The following is a 7,736-nucleotide window of genomic DNA, read 5'->3' as shown; positions in this document are numbered from 1 at the left end:
TATATCCTTAAAGAAAAGCTTGATAAACATTGAGGTCATTCACATGACCAGCCCTAAATGAGTAGAACAGGGCTATACCAGGTAGGGCTGGTTGTGTGCAGTGCTGGGATCACTCCCATTCCCGGTGCTCCACCCCAAGGTAGCCTGCTTCTGTACCTGAGCTAGAAGTGTAGGAGGAGGAGGCATGTACACCTCCTATCATACGCTGAGTCATGTGGGTTCTCAGGCTGCCGGTACAGCCATCTGTACCATACAGCCAGGGGGAAAGAGCAAACTGGTAGGAGAAGGTTTTCCCTGGGTGAGGCTCATCCATTGCACTGCAGGTGTGCTGACCCCTGTGATTTCCCCGAATATGGGAAACTCGACTGCATAATTTGTGGTAGTATACCACAGTTTAGTATAAGGGCATTATAATATTAGCAGTTTCATTTTTAGTCCCTTTCCTAATGATCCCTAGCAAGGGATTTTCCTTTTTCACAGCTGCCGTACACGGAGTCAAGTAAGTACATAATAATTTATATGGTCAATGACTAGTCAACATGCACACCAAAATATAAATCAACATACAACAAAACAAAAACAAAATAGTAAAACTTGATAACACCACATCAGGTTATGCAAAAATCTCAGTTAAAACTAAGTTTTTCCTGTCTCAGTTTACAGACTGCTGCACAGAATCTTGCTGTCCCTGCTGTGACAACTGCATGTTGATCCGCCAAAAGATAGGAGATGTCATACTCTTCTGATTGACCAGGCCTATTTTTTAAAAATGGTTCGATCCAGATAGTATGAATGCCCCTGTAACAGGCACAGTGTAAAAGAACATGTAAGACAGTTTCAATGTCACCCAAACCACATGGACATAACTGGTTCCTTAGCGGTATCCCCTTAAATCTGCCATCCAAAATGGCAGAAGGCAAGGTATTAAACCATGCCAGTAAAAATGCTCTCCTCTGGTTTAAGGTGGTCAAGTGGGTGAGGTATGCAGCTGGCTGGGGATAATTTGAAAAACCACCTAAAGTGCTACTGGTGAGCACTGAGTCAATGGTTTCAACAAGCTGTCCATTGTGACCCCAAGATCTCTCTCCTGGGAGTTACAGTATTTGCACTTGGCTTCAGGCTTTGGGGTAAATGTTGAGTGAAGCCACTTCGAAGTACACTTATGGCATTGAGGGAAGCAGCCCCTCCTCTCTGCTCTCAGTTTTCTTTTGAAACAAGTCCACATGGCATGCTCTGTATTTTCCTTCCAGTATTTTAAAAAACCCTGGACATACATTGAGATAAGCTAGAATTCACATCACAGAGCCCAGTTTGTGTGTGGAGTGGGTCCAAAAAGCTCTACGGGACTTTGAGGTAAGTTTGGCTTGTATGTAAATGCACACACTCTCTTCTGAAGGAGATTCAGGGGCAAAGCCCTGTGTGTAAAGCCTCCTGGTCAGTAAACAACAGCTCGGATCCCATCAATGTATATGTAAAGTTGTGGGTTTTTTTGTTGCCCCAATATGCATCATTATACACCTGTTAACACTGAACCACATTTGCAATTTTGTTGCCCACTCACCCAGATTAGAGAGATCCTATTGAAGCTCTTCACAATCTCTTTTGGATTTTACTGCCCTAAATAGTTTGGTGTCATCTGCAAATTTGGCCACATCTCTGGCTTACTAGATCATTCACAAATAAATTAACAAGTCTGGTCCCAGTACAGATGCCTGGGGGCCCCACTTCTTACTTCCCTCCATGTAGATAACTGTCTATTTTTACCTACCCTCTGTTTCCTGTCCTTCTGCAGCATTTCCAGCTCTACAATATCCTTTTTGAGATGCAGTAAGCAGAACAGTATTCAATATTCCAACTGTGGCCACTCCATATATTTGTATAAGGGCATTATATTAGTAGGGTTTAAAAAAAAAAATCCCTTCCTAATTTTCAAACACGAATAATTTTCATATTCCAAATAATTGCTCACATGGAATTTGCCATTTTCACAGCTACTACACACTAGGTTACCAACAGGTGACTGAGAGTTCCATTACTGACTGCAATAAGGCTGAGAGGGACAAGAGAGTCCCTTCTTGGCAGCAGCACTCAGATGGGGATGGAGCTATAGCTTTGCATGCAGAAGATCCCAGATTCAATCCCTGGCATCTCCACTTAGGGCTGGGAGTACTTGCCTGAAACTTTGGAGAGCTGCTGCTGGTCAGTGAGACAATAGTGAGCTAGATGGACCAATGGTCTGACTCAGTAGAGAGAAGAGCTCACAAGCTCTTTGTGGGGAAGGAGGATTAAGCTTACCTTCCCTGCAGACGATCAGTCCTTGGGAGAGTGGATCTCCCACCTAGATGAGTAGTGGCTCCTGCTGCATTTCTCAGGGTCATGGTGCTGGGACAAGCCAGTATGCATCACCCCTCCCCCTAGAACCCAAATAATTACTGAGATCTGCAGCAGCAGCACCACCCCCCACCGAGTGTGCCAGCTGTGGCTGCAAGCAACCGTGGCTGACACATGATTTTAAAAAATGAAGGGAGTGCTCGCTTCCTTAACCTCATTTTAGCAGGAGGCTTCATAGACAGGTTTGCCACCATGTAGTCACTGGGATTGGGCACAATCCTGGTGATTCATATGAGCATCCAAAACTAGGCTGGGCTCCCTTAGCCTGGTTTTGCATGCTCGTGTGAATAGCCTCAGTATAATGCAGCTTCCAGTATTCCAAACCAGCATCTTCCACTCTCTGTGTAATATATTCTGTCAGTGTTGGAGACTTGGTTTGTTTAGGCAGGCATTTGGCTTTGTGGTCCCCCCCCCCGCCCTCGATTTATCTGCTTATATAGAAAAATGTAGGCATGCACAGTAGTAGCAAAGCACAATTGTGGATGGATGAGCTGTATTCCACATATTAGATTTCTGAAAAAGAAAAGGAAGCAGCTGAGGGGCAAATCGCTTGTCTGGGGAGTGCTTGCCCCCCATGCACCCACCCAGATCCACCCTTGCTAGGAAGTGGGAAAGTGGTATACAAATTGACAAAATAAATAAGTTCTGTTCCACCTGTGATTCCATCACGAACTCTGGCCTAGTTCAGACCTCTATGCACACATGGGAGCCATTTCAGTGACCTCCACGCATGTGCAGAGGCCATTTCCATGAATACAAACTGTGCACAGGGTCACTATAATGGCTCCTGTGCATTCACATAGGTCTGTACTGTGCCAGAGAAGGCCCAAACTGGGCCATTACCAGACCGTGCTACTCAGGGAAAGGCCGGCGGGGGTGAGGGGAACTACTGCTGACCCCACCAACCCCACCTCCCACAGTGGTGGCTGCAGCCACAACTTGTACTTGTGAGTACATATTTACTCCCCTTCTGCCCCCTCTATACTTAGGGAAGTCCCCTTGCACCTGTATTCACTGGATTCCCCTTTACCAATATAGCTCCAAGTCAATCAAACCAGCTTAGTTCAAACTCAAACTGATTTGAACCGAACTGGCAAAACTGGTTTTTTTTGCAAATCCCTAGCAGGGAGTGCCACATATTTTCTGTGAAAGCTGGCTGTGGATTCTTGTGAGGGGCATTGTTTGATGCAAATGCCAAATCATCAGGAAAATTTGGGTTACTGGTGGGTCTTGAACCCTTATTGCCGTCCCTGGAGTTGCTAAATGATTACTCAGTGGAGGTGGAGACCTGGAGAGCTAACCTTTCCCATGCAGGTAAAATTTTCATAGCCTGCAAAGTTCACAGAGACCTGAGTGTTGTCCTCACTGCCCCATATGAGTACAGGGGTGGCCACTGCAGATGAGCTGGGGAGGCAAAAAATGATCCACAGGTGTTTTACTAGTTCATCTTTTCTCTCCTCAGGCTGCCTATCATGGACTGACATTCACCCAGTTGGGAATAGGAATCCCCAACCATGTGACTGAGTATTTCAATTGCACAGTTAAGGATTTGTATCCCCAGGTGAATGATATACTTTGCATCTTAGGGTGGGGCAAACACATACAGAGAGAGAGAGGCAGCCACCCTTGTATGAGTATCTGGAGGATTTAAGGCACCTTGCTGTCCTGTTGGCTCAGTAATGCCCAAGATTACTATCGTATTAATTGTCTTGACAAAATTACTTAACTTGGGCTTTTTAAAAAATCAAACCTTGGTATGCAGGTGTGATACAACTTACAGGAATCATTGATTCATCCACAGAAGTACAGTATACTAATCACTCAGGTCAGGCATTCAGTTCAGGACTTTTCCTTTTCCAGCTCTGACTAGTATATTTCAACCAAGGAGCATGCACACACACATTTTTTAAGAAAATGTTTTCTAATGGCCAGTTAGGAAAACTTCCTTATGGTATTAGATGTTGTGCTAAATTATAAGGATTTCTCCCCCATTGGCTAATAATATGATCTGCTATTTGTGGAAAATTACAGAATAAATCAGGACATTCTTTAGTTAACAAGTTGATAACAGGAAAACAGGCCCATTTATATAAAACTGGGAATTTTCCTCGGCTATGGTACATCTCATCAACTGCCATGCTTCCTATTACAGATGTGTTACAGTCTAACAGGATTTGATATACATTGCAAGGCTATAACCAACAAGATTGCTACTCCCTGGCTGGAAAAAAATTGAAACAAGACTGCAATTACAATATAGTTACATATGTAAATCACCACTGTAAAAACAGATAACTCCAAAATGTTTTCAACCACAAAGAAATGTTTGATTTCAAGAGTTTTGTAAATGCTGAACTATCTATAACAATACAGATACAAGGAATCTCTAGCCTCAAGCCATTTGGTAATATGCATGCTAACAAGAAATATATGTATTTATTTAACACAGGCATATACCTCCCTACATCTCAGAGTGGTTTACAATTTAAACAAACAGCAACTAAAACCTAATAATCATATAAAACAAATTAAAATTATCATAAATATCAGTTTAAAATAGTTCAACGTCATCAACTAAAAGCCTGATGTAAATGGTGTCTTTTCAAAAGTCATTTTAAAACAACCAGAGATGGGGAGATTCTGATTTAATTTGGGAGTGTGTTCCAGAGCCTCAGGGGAACCCTAGAGAAGACCAGATTTTGGGTCATCACCAAGTGAGCCAGTGGCAACTGCAACCAGACCTCCCTCAATGATCATAATAGGCAGCGGGCTTCATGAAAAAGAAGGCATTGTCTTAAATACCTTGAGTCCAAGCCATTCAGGGATTTATAGGTAATAACTAGCACTTTGCATTTTGTCTGGAAACTAATTGGCAGCCAGCATCGTTCTTTTAAAACAGGAGTAATGTGGTATCTATGAGGGCCCCAGAGATCAACCTGGCTGCCACATTCTGCACCAGTTGCAGTTCCCAGACTATGTACAAAGGCAACCCAAGGTAAAGCACATTGTAGTAGTCAATCCTAGATGTTACTAGCATATGCACCTGTTTTAAGGCCACATGTCTCAAGAAATGGAGGTAGCTGGTGTATCAGCCAAAGCTGATAAAAAGCATTCCTGGCCACTGCTTCAGTCTGAGATATTAGGGAGAGGTTTGTGTCCATAACTACTCCCAAGCTACATACCTGAACTTTCAGAAGGAGTGTAACCCCATCCAGAACATGCAGATCTAAACTACTTCCTAAGTTCCAGCCTCCCACAACATCGTACCTCTGTCTTGTTTGGATTCAACTTTAGATTGATATCCCTCATCCAGCCCATTGCCAATTCCAAGCAAGCATTTAGAGAGGTTAAGCCATCTCCTGATGTAGTTGATATGGAGAAGTAAATGTGGGTGTGGTCAGCATATTGATAGCACCCTGCTCCAAATCTCCTGATGACCTCTCCAAAAGGTTTAATGTAGATGTTAAAAAACATTGGAGATAGAATGGAGCCCTGTGGGGCTCCATAAAATCGCTCCTGCTTTGAAGAGCAGCAATCTCCAAGTGAAACCATCTGGAAAATACCTGAGAGGTAGGAGTGGAACCACTACAAAGCAGTGCCTCCCTTCCCCATCCCCCTCAGGCAGTCCAGAAAGATGCCATGGTTGATGGTATCAAAAAGGACATTGTAGAACTCGAAAAGGTGCAGAAGAGGGCAACCAAGATGATCAGGGGCCTAGAGCACCATTGTTATGATCCAAAGCTCATAAGAGCTCTGTCTTGTTTTGGTCCCAAAGTGAACATTGAAGTCCCAAACTACCATCAACCTGGGTGACTCCAATGCCAACTCTGCAACCAAAACAATCAGCTCAATTAGGGATTATGTTGGGCAGCAGGGTGTACAGTACACCAACAGAAGTCGCAATCTGTCCCTGGTCCCCAGACTTATGTACACACATATGATATAGGGTAATTCACAGACAGGGAGCCTGAGAAGGGAGATATTATTCTTATGGACCACAGCCACTCCACCTCCCTGCCCACATCCTCTCACTTGCTCCACAACAGGATACCCTGATGGGAAAAGCTGGGACCAGACTGACTTCCCTCAGCTAGGTCTCTGTGATACACATCAGTCGGCTCCATAACCCACAATCAAGTCATAGAATTTTTCTATTTTATTTTGAATTGACCTTGCATTACAAAAAACCAAAATGAGGTTCTGTGGGTGGGCGGTACTGCTCCCCAAGGTCAAAGAGGGCTGGAAGGGGTAACAGCTATTAGGTTTCTGACCTTCATTCCCTTGTAACAGCCTGCTCCCCTGCCAATGCCACATCTCCTTCTGCTCCCCACCTCCACTAGAATTGTCACCCCAGGGCCCATCTCCCGTGCCCCCATTGTCAGATCAACCAAAACACATATCTATATCAGGCCAAACTACATGTAACAGAGGAAATATAACAGGTGACAGCACATCCTACCCCAGCTTTCAGTCCCACCCCCAAAGGTCTGGCAACTGCCTACAGTCAACACACTGTCAGCTGCACCTATGGCACACTCTTGGCTTTTAAGCAATAATGGCTTCAGTAGTCCTTCCTCTCCAATCAATAGACCCAGCTGAAAATGGTCTTGAAATCAGCCAGGAGAGAGAGTGGCCACAGGCCACAAGTGACACCAGCAAATGACAGGACAGAGTCTGTTTTGCCGACAGATTTTACAGTTTTCTTGATGTTCCAGCAGGTGAGATAGCAAACAAACAGAAAGCAAAAACAAAGTTCATCCAGCCCTGTTTCCAGTCATTCCCTCCTCCGGCCTTAGCTCGCCAGGCTATATGGCATATCTCCTTATTTAATTTAAGATTCTTTAAACATGGCCCATTACTATAGCAACACAAACTTATAGCATCTTTTCAAATTTCTCTCTTAGAACAATAAAGACCATTCACATGACAATTGTTGAGCTTGAGAGGAAGGGTGAAGGGAAGGCAGGGTTTAACATATGGGATGACCTGAGCAGTGCCATACCACTGTGCATACGATTGCTGTAGTGGTGACCGGCACAACATTCTGGAGGCTGGGAAAACACTCCCCAGCCTCAGGATATCTCACAATGTGTCACGGACCAAGCACAATGCATTGTGGGATTATGCCATCAGATGAGCACTCTAGGCTCCCATCTCTGTGTCCCCTCGGGCTACATGCAGTAAGCAGAGAAGAGGGGGAGCTAGCTGTGCAGGCTTCCTTCTTCCATGAAGGACAGTCCGCATAGCCCATCATGCTTCCTCCCTCAACTCCAGTTATGAATTTGGACGACATGCAGACTGCTTCCAAACCCATGTTACGGCAACAAAACTCACTGCAACCCGAG

The 7,736-nt window shown here is 44.4% G+C and overlaps 1 pseudogene; it reads left to right on the top strand.

Moving 5' to 3' along the window:
• The first annotated feature begins 266 nt into the window (after window positions 1-266).
• On the top strand, window positions 267-410 carry LOC128352636 (uncharacterized; annotated as a pseudogene).
• Window positions 411-7,736: the final 7,326 nt, after the last annotated feature.

Source organism: Hemicordylus capensis, chromosome 3 (genome assembly GCF_027244095.1).
Source record: "Hemicordylus capensis ecotype Gifberg chromosome 3, rHemCap1.1.pri, whole genome shotgun sequence".
Taxonomy (NCBI): domain Eukaryota; kingdom Metazoa; phylum Chordata; class Lepidosauria; order Squamata; family Cordylidae; genus Hemicordylus; species Hemicordylus capensis.
The sequence above is the reverse complement of the archived record's forward strand: the minus strand, read 5'-3'. Positions and strand labels throughout refer to the sequence as shown.